The sequence below is a fragment of the Melopsittacus undulatus genome, chromosome 9, assembly GCF_012275295.1.
Source record: "Melopsittacus undulatus isolate bMelUnd1 chromosome 9, bMelUnd1.mat.Z, whole genome shotgun sequence".
NCBI lineage: Eukaryota > Metazoa > Chordata > Aves > Psittaciformes > Psittaculidae > Melopsittacus > Melopsittacus undulatus.
Genome location: NC_047535.1, coordinates 5,896,609 through 5,909,122, shown reverse-complemented (window position 1 = coordinate 5,909,122; position 12,514 = coordinate 5,896,609). Strand labels below are relative to the sequence as shown.

The following is a 12,514-nucleotide window of genomic DNA, read 5'->3' as shown; positions in this document are numbered from 1 at the left end:
ATTATCACCATTTCCTATATATGGAGCAATTTACTAGTTTAAATAGGAAATAGTATAGTGCAATTCATTTAAATGACTCATCAAATAAAGTAAGAGTGATTCAGCCTGCTGGTTTATGCCTGTCCTGTAGGAAGCTGTAGGTGTCTGAAGTCATACAGATGTGCTGTTTCCCTATAGTACATGCTAAAACTTTTGGCTGCAGCTCTTGTGTATCACGACAGGCCTGTTTAATACTTTTGTTCTCTTGCCTTCTCAAGTTCATCAGAAATGATGTATTGCAGGCCTGTGTCAGTCTGACCTCAGTGCCATGGAAGGTTGAGGAGCAAATTATCTTGAGCACCACCATACAGTGTATACAGGACAACTAGGTGATCAGGCCCAGTCAGAATGGGTTTGTGAAGGGCAAGTCCTACTTGACTAACCTGATATCCCTCTATGACAATGTGACCCACTTAGTGCATGAGGAAGAGGCTATGGATGTTGTCTACTTAGACTTTAGTAAAGCTTTTGATACTGTTTCCCACAGCATTCTCCTGCAGAAACTGGCTGCTCGTGGCACAAGTGGTGCTCCCCAGGGCTCAGTGTTGTGACCAGGTCTGTTTAGTATCTTTATCAATGATCTGGGCAAGGGGATTGAGTGCACCCTGAGTCAGCTCACAGATGACACCAAGCTGGGCAGGAGTGTTGATCTGCTGGAGCGATAGGAAGGCTCTGCAGAGGGATCTGGACTGGCTGGTTCCCTGAGCTGAGGTCAGTTGTATGAGGTTTAAGTACAAGGCTCAGTGCCACGTCCTACACTTGGGTCACAACCCCATGTGATATGACAGGAATAGGGAAGAGTGACTGGAAAGCTGCCTGGTGGAAAAGGACCTGGGGATGCTGGTTGACAACCAGCTGACTATGAGCCAACTTGTGGCCAAGAAGGCCAACAGCATCCTGGCTTGTATCAGATACAGTGTGGCCAGCAGGACCGGGGCAATGATTTTACCCCACACATGCATTTTTCAGACATCTTTGTTCTCTTTTTATCCAGCTGCTTGCAAGAGAAAACTTCTTTCTGGAGAAAGGAATTAGAGATAAAACTCTATTCCTAATCAAGCCTGGTGAATGCTTTGATCAGCCTCTTGCTGTTCTTGGTTTGTCCCTTTGGGAAGGTACAAATGCTTGTGGAGAGCATGAAGGGTTAGGGGGAGCTTTCAATGTACTTCCCTTTCTCCAGAGTCCTGTTCAGTCAGTTCTGTAAGTCTGCGGTTGGGCTTTTCCCCTTAATGTGCCCGGATCCTGTTATTTGGTGTCATTCCTGCTTGCACATGTTCTCTGAACTCTTGCTGGCTGTTTGCATAACCAGGAGTGTATTTCCTGGCTGGCGTACGGCCCTGGGATCTGTTCATTAGCTGTAGTCTTGGATGGGGGTGAGTTGGTATTCAGAGCTGTAGGCTTGTGCTTCACGTGCTCTGCAGAGTCTCCAGGGGTTTAACTCGTAGTCCCACTTAAAGTCAGCTTCTGACTTGATTTAATCCTTGTCCTGTCCCTCATCTCAAATTTCAGTGTACTTTGAGCTTAGACAAATGTGATATTCCCAGGCTTGATCCTGATGATCTGAGGGAAATGACTGGTACCACTTTGCCTAGTTCAGGGCCCCCCAGAAATGTCTAAGTAACATCCACCTTCTCACCACATGACTACAAATTAAGAGTGTCTTGAAAGTCAAGTTTCCAGGACACTGGATCATTTATAAAGTCTGAACACTAATGATGCTTTAGCTGCACTTTTGAGCTCAAGCTTTTGATGTTTCTGTATATCCATTTGTTAGCAGTTTTCTTACTTATCTGATTTTCAGATTCCATGTGGATTTCCTGCAGACTACAATTCTTCCTCTCAAGTCATCTATCCGTTAAGTCTCAACTGATCATCTTTAGTGCCTCAGGCAAGTCAGAAGGCAGTATTTCTTTGCTTTCTCCTCCTGTGCTTGCCATATCTTTTGTTGTCATTCACTGGCTACTCAGTACCACAGCTGAACAACTGCGTTTTCCTCATCCACAGTACCTTTTTTGTCTTCTATCATCACACCTGCTCTCCCTGGTTTTTGGACCTTCCAGCCCATCTGAGGCTGCCACTTGCAACTGAACCACAAGGAAGGAGTGTTTTCTTGATGCTGAGGACAGCCTAAGTCCATTTGCTCGATGCACACTGCAGAAATGGCCTTTTTCCAGTATGAAGAGCAAACTGACACAAACATAGAGGTAGCCACAAACCTCATACCAATAGGTTTAGAGCCTCATGCTGGAAGATGCTCCAGGTGTGTTTCTATTAACCCTCATGTAAAAGTGGTGCTGCTTCTCTGAGTACCATGGGCATGAAGCTTAGTGTTATAGAAGGTGAAAGTAACCAGGTGATGCTAATCAGTATAGGCTAACAAGCTTTTCTGATCTTATTTAATCAGGTATAAAGCAATCTCTATTAAAGACAAACAGGGAAGAATCTGAACTTCCTTTTCAGTAACAGCAGCTATTTTTCTGCAGAGTTCAGATGATCTGATCATCATCTGTCAATAGTGGGAATATGTATTTGACAACAGCCACTAGCTACTTACACATGCAATAGTATTCATGGATTTCTATAACCAGAAGGAATTAACATGCTACAACAAGAAACTATGATGTGGTGGTTTCCTGTCTGTGAGAAGCTAAGGAAGGGAGGGGAAATATTCTTTTCAGGGGGAGGAGGAGAGAATTCTATGGAGTCTGCCCTGTATTGCCAATACTGGAGGGAAATATTTAATGCTTTTTTATAACTTTACTAAATCATATGGGAACATCTGACTCTGAATAAAGAATAGCATGGAGGAAAAGAATTACTCAAAAGGCAATCTGTCTTACTGAAAACATGCTTAAACTGTGTGCACGTACTATTCCTGAAACTGTTTTCCCCGCTCTTAAGGTTTATCCTTGAAGTCCCTGACTTACTACAGCTATAGGAGGAAATGAATGTTGTAGTCTGTACAGGATGTTTGTAGTGCTTCTAGTGGTATAAAAATAACTTTCCCAGTTTCAATTAAATTGAGTCCTCATAAAGATGATTTTGGGTTTGTGTAATGAAATTTGGCAAATTCCTAAGGATGCTATTTAACTACCTGTGTTAAAACAAGATTCTCAATGTACATTGCTACTATATCAGCTGTTAGAAGTGATAGACTTGTAAAGAAGCAGCATTTTCCTTTATGTCTAATGTTGTATCTGTGAAATCAATGTAGTCAGCTTCACTTTTAGGTTAGGCTTTGCTCCTTGTCCATGACTTTTCCTAGTTTTTGAGGTTCCAGACTTCTAAAGGAAGGTTATATCCTTTTGGAAATGTGACATTTTGGTACTTTTATATGTATAAAATACACATAGTCCAAGATTGCATTTCTCTATAAAAACTGTAGCAGTAAATTTGATACCCATGCAAATTTTTACCTTTTCTTCTAAAAGCACAAAGGCGGTGGTGGGGAACAAATTGCTATTTAGATAGGCCACAAATAAGAGTCAGTTTACAAACATTAGGAACGGTTATGCTGTATCAACCTTTCTCAGTATTCTCACTTTCACACTAAGATTTAAAGCTATGTAAAATAAAGCTGTGGGAAATATTCATAAAGGCAAATGAAGCAATAACCCACACTTGTGTGGTTTTGTTTCCCTTTCACTATGTATCAAAAAAGGGGAATATTTTCATTATGTTTTTCTTTTCAGACAAACAAATCCAAGTATTCGTAAATAATCTTTAGAAAGGACACTTGTTTCAGGTGGGAAGTGACTTGCTGTGTAAGATTCCATGTCTGATCTAGTTAATCTGCTCTGTCTTTGGGGACAAGAACAATAACTCTCCTGAGAAGGTGTGATTTAAAGAAACCATAATGGACCCTATGGTGTGATCAGAGGGGTCCTCTGCATATAGCTAAGAAGCTGGAAAATATTATTGTTTCCCAGCTTATCCATGTCGCATCTCACTGCTGCAGGTGGTTCCCTCGTTAGAGGCTATGGCAGAGTGATCTGCTCCTCAGGTGGAATGAATTGGAACATCTGAAGGGGGTGGGGGAGGAGGCAGACCCTTTCTGCTGACCCCAGTCTTTAAAAGGCTTTTGAACATCAGCTTCTCTTTCATAGCTCCATGTGAAACAGGTTCAGCCAAACCTGATTCTCAACTTGCATCTGTTGAAATAGCAACTCAGGTTTATGCAATGAGTTCAGGTTTTTCCAAGTGCAGAATAAAGAGCAGAATTCAAATGGCAGTCTATTTGGGAAGAGTTTTGTATGAATGCTAGGAGAAACAAAGGATGTAGAATAGGTTTTTTGGGTAATTATGTTTTTGTCTCCCCGCATGTAATTGTTTAGCAAAGTTACTGCCAAATGCAGTGAAGTGAGGAGGAAGATGTATGTTGAGTGCTTGAGTACAGGGTTAGAAGGGATGGGAGGATAACAGGAAGGCACCTTTTAATTAAGCTGAGCTGCATCAGCATGAAAAGGAACTGTAATGAATTGCAGTAACTCATCTTGTGCTGTCCCAGAGCAGAGTGCAGCAGAGCTGTCTGTTCCTATGTGTCCCCATGCTCTGGACCAGGGAATTGGATGGTATGAGCTGTGTTCTCTGCTAGGTGGAGCAGGTAAGCATTGGAATCATAATCCCCTGCTCATTGCAGTTTTGCTGCTTTACAGTATCTTTACTTTTTTCCATTAGGATTATATTAATCTCGCATTCTTTTCCTTGTTATCTAGCTCTGGATCATCCTGAAGCAGTGGCCATGGGAGAACAACAATGTAAGATGAGCCAGGCTGGGCATGGAAAATAATTCAGGTATTGACTGGAGAATATTGGCTGCCTTTGGGGGGTTGCTAAATTTGGTGCCAATATTGGCAAGGACCTTTAGAGTCCTTATTTTAATGTGACACAAGGGTCTGCTTTCAGGGACTGTCTGCTGTTTTTACAAAGCTACTGTCTTGCCTTTAAAGGAATCTGGTAGGAGAGAAAATATTTTAGATGCTTTTCTCTGATATTTGCTCAAGGAACCCTGTTTCTTATAGCTTGTGGTCTCCTATAAGATAGATCTGTGTTGGTCTTAAGGTAACATAAGATTGTTTTGTGGCATCTGAAATAGCGAGTAAATGCTGCAGACATCCTCTGGAATTATAAACTCGAGCAGGGTTGCCTGTATCTGCAAAGCTGTGATCTACTTTCTTTCCTAAACTAAATCTTAAGGTGTTTACTGCTAGTGGGGAGAATAACTTGTACTTTTTCCTTTGCCAAATCCATATCCCCTTTCTCCCCATGGTCCCCTATCTAACTTCCCAGATTACTAGCATGTTTTCAAGGTCAGAGTCTGGAAAGATTCCCAGTTTGCTTCACTTAGACACCATTGTAATTATAATTTCACAGTTGGCCTTCAGCAGAATTGAGTGCCTCATCTCTTGGAAAGGAATATGCATAGGAAAATAAATAAAAGCACTTACCAGCTGGTGCCTAGTGAATTATACTGTTCGAAGTTCAAGGATATTGAGTATAGTACTTGCTTGATTGGCACTTATGTGGATGTTTGACTGGCACCATTTGACTCTTTCTAGCACTACATTCAGGAATATATATGCTAGTGTAGTTTCTTTCTTGCCGTGTGAAAAAGACACTTAAGCTCTCATGAACTTCCTTTGTTCCTTCTAGATATTTGAGCTCTTCTCTTCTTGCCAGAAAATGGTCTATGTTCACTTCCCTCCTTCTCCATCCCACAGAATTGCTTTCTTTGGTTCCCTTCTCATGAAACATAGGTGGAGACAGCCTGTAGCAGCAGCTGGCTGCCAGAAATGCCTTGATTGCAATGCTATTCCAGCAAGGAGGAGATGTGTGATGTGCCTGCCTGCTGTCAGCTCTTAACCTCTTGTGTAACTGCTGGATGACTCTCTCCCTTTCTGTTTCTCCCCTTTATCCTTCGCCTCTCCTATCACCCCAGGAAGGGGCTTTATAAATTGCATGTGAGGGCTAAAAGGTGAGAATGCTTTGGTCTCATCCTCCTTGTGTAAGAGGTGTCATGTCTTCCTTCACCAGCTGCTAGATCACTGCTTGCAATCTGGAAATGATGTCTATGTAGAAAGAATGTTTTAAAAGTTAATATGGGGAAAGGCTTTTCCCTAGAAGTGTCTGAGATTTGGGGTCTGGTTTCTACTCCATTGGAAAAAACAATGGAATGATCTCCAGTTATCTCCAGGATTTAGCAAAAAATAAGACACTTCAGTGCTAAGGCTGCACTATAATTGAGTCTGTATTGCAGGGAGTTAATATGCTTTAGAAAGCACATGTACCACAGTATTGAAGCTTCTGTAGCTGTTCTTTAAATGGTCATGGAGTGAGTTGAGAATTTGTACTTGCCTAAGCAGCGGTTTTTGTGAAGGGTTTATGGGCAAATTTATCTTCTTAAATTAGATAAATAATTATTTATATTTATAGCTATAATATACAATATAATAATATTATACATACAATATATAATATAATAATATATTATATAAAATAAGTAATATAATATTTATAATAATTATAGCTACCTATAAACGTTCACAGTGATTAAGGAGCAAACATTTTCCTATGGTGGTAAAACCCGTGTTTTCTGCAAGACCAGATTTCTTCTCATTTGTCTGCCTCATCTTTCTTAGATACTAAATTATTTGCATCAAGTTGAGATTCATAAAGAACATGAAGAACAAGATGCTTAAATGATGCATAATGCTGGAACATCCTGACATGTGATTTATAGAAATGCCATAAAAGTGCATGTATTATGCTAAGCATTAGGAAACCTTTTAAAACACCCACACTCAACAAGTTGTTTTCTATTCTTGCTTTCTTTTGCTGTATTTTAACTCTAGATATTGAGGATTGTAAATGTACAGATATAAGAATCTGTTCTGGTTATAATTCTGTACCATAACCTTTGCTGATATCCCTATGCAAAGCAGAACATGTTTTTATTCCCTATTTATTGATGCTTACATAGCTCTTATCATCAGTGCTGAAGCTGGATGTATAAAGCACCTGGCAGTCATTTCTGGCTGTTACCTGGAAACATCACTCTCAACTTTTTAGTGTTTTCTCCCCTTTGACTCCCCATAGTCCTTAAGTAAATTGTTTATATTAAAACCCTTAACTAACTTGTTGTGTTTATTGGAGTGAATAAAAAGCAAGCTTGATGTACTTTTGTGTGCACATATTCATTTTATATCAGTCTCAAACTGCTGAGATAAGGAGTAGGCATTATTTTAAGGCTGCAGTATCACAAATCTCTAGATTGGCACTTTTAGTCTATAGGGGCTGAATGGCTGTGGTGATCCTCCATACATGTGGAAGATTAATCTCAGGGAAAGCTCTCAAAGTCAACTCTTTCTTCTACACCTCAAATTCACCCATTTCTTACATCTTTATGTTATATCAGGTGCTGCTCTGTCCTTTTGGCCTCATTACCTAAACTCAAGCTGGATCCTGTCAAACCAGAGGAAAGGGAATATAGCTGTGTACATAAAGGTGGGGTTATCACCTGGCCTCACTTAAGTTTATGCTCTCAATTAAAAGAACTGGGGTTTTAAAGAGGAGGGATTAAGCAACTTGTGCTCAGGGATTGTTTCATTTACTTTTGCCAGGGCAAAAGGCTTTTGTTTCATGTCCTGTCTGCTAAATGTTCACCCTTGTTCTAGGAAAGGCTCCAAAGTAAATTAGAGCAGCCTTGGGGGCTGTTTTAAATCCTAGCAGCTGAGGCCTTACCCCAGCACTTCATGCCTCCACCCTGTGCCTCTTCCACCAACACACTCTACAATAACCTCAAATCCTCACCTTTTCACAGAGAAAACTCATTTCTTTGATTGTCTGCTAGGTTTTCCTAGCCTGGGAAGCTACCAGATCTGTTTTACAAAGAGAATGAGAAATCAAGCCCACTAGCTTTGCTGGGAAACAGGCATTCACTAGTTACTATAATTCAGCATTGCTCTTTATATTCTGAAGCACATTGATGGTGTAAGAAAACCACAGCTAGAATAATTGCTTCTGGGTATCTTGCTTTCAGATGCAAACTAAACCATTCCTGAAGCTGCTGAGGATAATTTCCCTTAAATTCCAGCATTGTGCAATCCACCATATGCTTTCTCTGGGGTTTCCACTTTCCTCAGCTCTGACAAATACCGGCCTCTGATGGAAGCAGAGCAGGGAACATGATGGATAAGTGGAACGATCCAGTACCAACAAATCCATAGTTACAAAAATAGGCAGTTATTCTTATCATTTCCTTGTTCTGACACAATTTCCTGCCCTCCTGTTAGCCTGTTCTGAAGATCGCCTGGATGACAGATCTGCTTTGAAGACTGTCAAACCCCTCTGCAATGTACCTCTCCTGTTAGGAATAGCTGTCTGGAAGAACAATGGCTTTGAGCAGGGTCAGAAGCTGTGCGATGTTAACAGCCTTTGATCACTCTTGGCATGTATCCAGTCAGTGCCTGCTGTGGGCACTGCTTGTTTTTAACATTTCTGATTATATCACACTACCACAAGAACTGTGCTTTGCTTGATGAGTTTCATTGTACCCCCTAGAGATTCAGTTATCTTCAGCCGCCTTGGACCAGCTCAGAACAGGAGAGGGATGTGGGGACCATGGAGATGCCCCTATATGAGCTAGTTAGGACACGACTGGAGCAGGCAAGGGAGGAAGGTGAACCAGTTTAATTAATAGGGTTCTCCTAGTGCAGATGTATTTTGACAGAAGAGGATTAATGAAATCTCACAGCTGCAGCTCTGCTGACAGATCTGTGTGTAATAATGTCTGGCATGGGGTGGTAGTGAGCAGATGGAATTGATAACCTCTTTGGCAAGTACAGCTGTCCATGGTATAGAAAGCATGATAGCCTTTAACATCCTCACCAAGATCCTTACGGATTGGTGTATGATGGCTCTAGGTGTCTATGTGACAGTTGGCCTGGCTGTGCAAATTGGTCACCTCTAACTTATCATCAAACCTTGATTACTTTAGTTATGGTAGTTCTTGTCTCATCTTTGGACATGTTGGGTCTTTTAATATTAAAACCTAATTGAAATTAAAAGACTAAAGAGTCCACAGGCCAGGGTTTCTTTTAGAAGTCTTTCTAATTTGCCTATGGGATAATGATTGGAGAGCATCACGAAGTGAGGCTCGAAGCAGTCTTGTGGCTGTGTCTGTATGTAAAGATTTTTACTGGTCAGGACCCTTAATATTGCATAATTAACTCACCATCTAGAAGTATGTGACAGACTAATACCCCTCAGAGTCAACACTTCTATTTAGTCTGATTAAACAATGTACTGGAAATGCATATTATGCTGTGCTCCCAGTTTTAGACTCTGGGTATTGGTTTAATGAGATCTCTGTACTGTAATTGAGTGATAAGGGCTGCAACAGAAAAATATTAACAGTAGCAGAAATGAAAGCAAGTTGCTATTTCTCCTCATTCAAGACAACTGTGAGGAATGTAAAGCTTGCTTCTTACCTATCAATTATTAATAGGCATAGTTAAACTCTTCCATGTTAAAAACTTCTTGTGTAACTTTTCCTTCAGCTATACCAGATAGTAATATATGAGCAAACACCAGGTCCAACAGACATCGTGCAAGGTAGGAAAATACTCTCTTGTATGTGCCCTTCTCTGAAAATGGACATAAAAATAGCTTACTTTTTAGAGCCTGGAAGGGACCACAACTCTTGAATTCATGTCCCTTTTCTCTACAGCCAGGACTTATATTGAGCATGCTGTATTATATTCCTAGCGTGTGTTTGCATATTCTTCCCATGAGGATCCATTTGTGAAAAAGTGGGGATAATGTACACCAATGATCATATGTAGTTAATACTGTGTCAGTGGATGTTTTAACCTGTATTACCTTTTAGCTTAGTGTTTAAATCTGACAAAGAGGAATGGGGTATATGTGTGAAGCAGTTTAGCTGGAGTTGAAGCAGAAGTGGGTTAAATATGGGACATTTAAACTCCTGTCTCTGGGCTTCTCCTGTGTTTGGAGCTCAGCAAGAGCTGGGACCTCCTTCCTTTTCCCATGGCAAGATCTCAGCATTGCCTGGTGCACCTACTGAGCAGCAGAAAAGGACAGGGAAGCAGTGGGTGTGCCAGCCTCACCTATTTCAAGGACCCAATGCCTCCCTGCAGCTCTGGTAAGAACACAGGGCTGGGAGCTGAGAACTCCAGGCACCAGTTCTCCCTTTTCAAGAAGTACAAAGCAGAAGCTTCAAACCATAATAAAGCACTCATCTTTTCCTTTCCTACCAAACGCTTTGGTGTTACTGGAAGGATCAAAATTACATATTCTATTCCTGACTGTCACTGGTTTCCTATGTAGCCTTGAGCCAACCATGAAACAAAATCTTAGATCATATTAGTCACTTTTATGGCAACGCTTCTGAGATGTGTGAGGATTAATTGATTAATGCTGGTAAATTCCTCAGGGATTCTTGGACACAATTGCTTATTCAACTCCCTGAGAACATTTTTGTTCTAGTTATCAGATGCTCTCAGGAGCACACATATAGGCACTACTGTTGGGATGAATCAGAAGCTGAATCTTCAAGGGTTCTTGAAGTTCATTGTTTGCATGCTGAACAGTCCTCTGTATTGCTGCTCAATGAATTGTGTCAGGAAAATGACTACACAAACACTAAATTATAAGATCAGCCACAAAATGCAGCCTGATTAAATAGCTCTTTTAAAACCTATTCATAAATCCGGAGTGGTTGAAACAGTTCTCAACTTCATTCTCACCAGGTACAGCTGATCAGAATGTAACCAGCACTGAATGGCTTGAAATGGTTAAGCTGCACACAAACACCGGCATGTGATTGGAAAAGAGAGAAGAGGAAACTTGAGGTGGTGATGGTTTCATTTCTTTGAAATTCAAGCTCAGGTTTCACCATGTGGCATTTCCACTGTTCAGACAAAAAATGGTAAGTGACATTTCTGAGTAGAGAATCTAGCTCTAAACAATATGTAACACATTTAACATATAAGGTGAATCAGGATCACTTCAACTGGGATGAAAGTATGTGTGTTTTCAGGGTAAACTACTCGAGTTGAAGGCGAGTGGTCAAACCATAACTAATCATTCATGTCTTAAACCCAGACTACTGACATGCTAAAGTCTCTTGAGATCTTGAGTACGTTTATTTGCACAGAAAGACTTAAACATTGCAGCTAGCTTAGTTTGCGTTCTGGGAATGGCTTAATGCTCACAGACCTGAGGAGCAAGCGCTCACTTGGTCCTGTTCCAAATTCTGCCTGTAAACCATGTGCTCAGCTGCAAGGAAAATGAGCTGCTCTTAGACTTATAGTTCTCTGTGCTGGGGTCATCAGGACTCTGGTGACCCAACTGTCCAACTTGGAATAAAGGAAATAAAGCACAGCACTTAACTCTCACAAGCTTTCACTGTGGGTTTTTGAAAAGCATTTATCAGTTACATACTTGAGGGTTCGTGTCCTAGGCTAACAATTGTTGAAAGCAATCTATTAAGCAAACTTCTGTTAAACAAGTCAGTAAAGTTGGTGGTGAATAGGTGGGTGCAAACAGAACTGCTCAGAGGCACAATAAGGGGATCTTCAAACATTCGGATGGTGGGATAGGAGCCATGAGGAGGAACCACTGAAATGATTTTTATTGCACTCAAACTGCCCATGGGGCCAAGAGAAAAGGGGTTTTTTAACATACATGAAAGGTCTGGTTTCTTCTGTGATTTGATCTCCTTGTGCCCCTGTACCTACAAGTCTCTTCCTCATTCCCCTGAAGATGTGCTGCTGGAAACAGCCTGTGCAGGGAGGTGGGCTAGATACTAATGCTTCACTTGCTGCGTCTTTGAAGGCTTGCAGCTGAACCTGTGGTTAGGAATGCAGCCAAATGTAATGTCTTAAGCAGCCTCACACTGAACCACATTAGCCAAGTTTTGATAAAGGCTGATTAAGTAATTTTTTTCTTTTAGCAGACTATGTGAGGAAAATGAGGCTAAAAGAGAAAAGTTGAATTCTTTCTTTGCTGAGAAGAGAGCTTTTCTTTCCCCTATGAGAAAATAAGACTTTCACACAAAAGCTGTGTAGGATCTGATAATGCCAACTTGGGTTCTCAATTACATGCTTTTCTCTTTTTGTCCCTCAAAGGAATTGATAATGCCATCCTTAATAAAATCTGGAAGAAAAATGTTTGTGGGCATGATGGGAAGGTGACTCCTTGTGAGTATTCCTGGAAAGGTAATAAGGAATCTTGTTTAGATATATGCACTTATATTTCTCCTGTTAAAATGCTTCTTTGCTATGGTTTTAGCTCTGCATTTGGCTTTTTATGGTGTGTTTTACACTGGGATTTAATTAGTATTTATCCCTAAGTTCTATACTTGGTAAGTTAATGTTAGAATGATATCTTGGCTCTTGATGGCTTCAGGGTGCATTGGATATGCTCATACAGTATCCTCATACTGGCTCCCCTC

At 40.8% G+C, this 12,514-nt stretch overlaps 1 long non-coding RNA gene across 1 annotated transcript; it reads left to right on the top strand.

Annotated features, from left to right (window-relative positions):
- The first annotated feature begins 4,762 nt into the window (after positions 1 to 4,762).
- Positions 4,763 to 12,245, top strand: LOC115946442 (uncharacterized). The gene is made up of 3 exons (XR_004550049.1): positions 4,763 to 4,833; positions 10,809 to 10,987; positions 12,189 to 12,245. It is a non-coding gene; the product is annotated as an uncharacterized lncRNA (long non-coding RNA).
- The last annotated feature ends 269 nt before the right edge of the window (positions 12,246 to 12,514 follow it).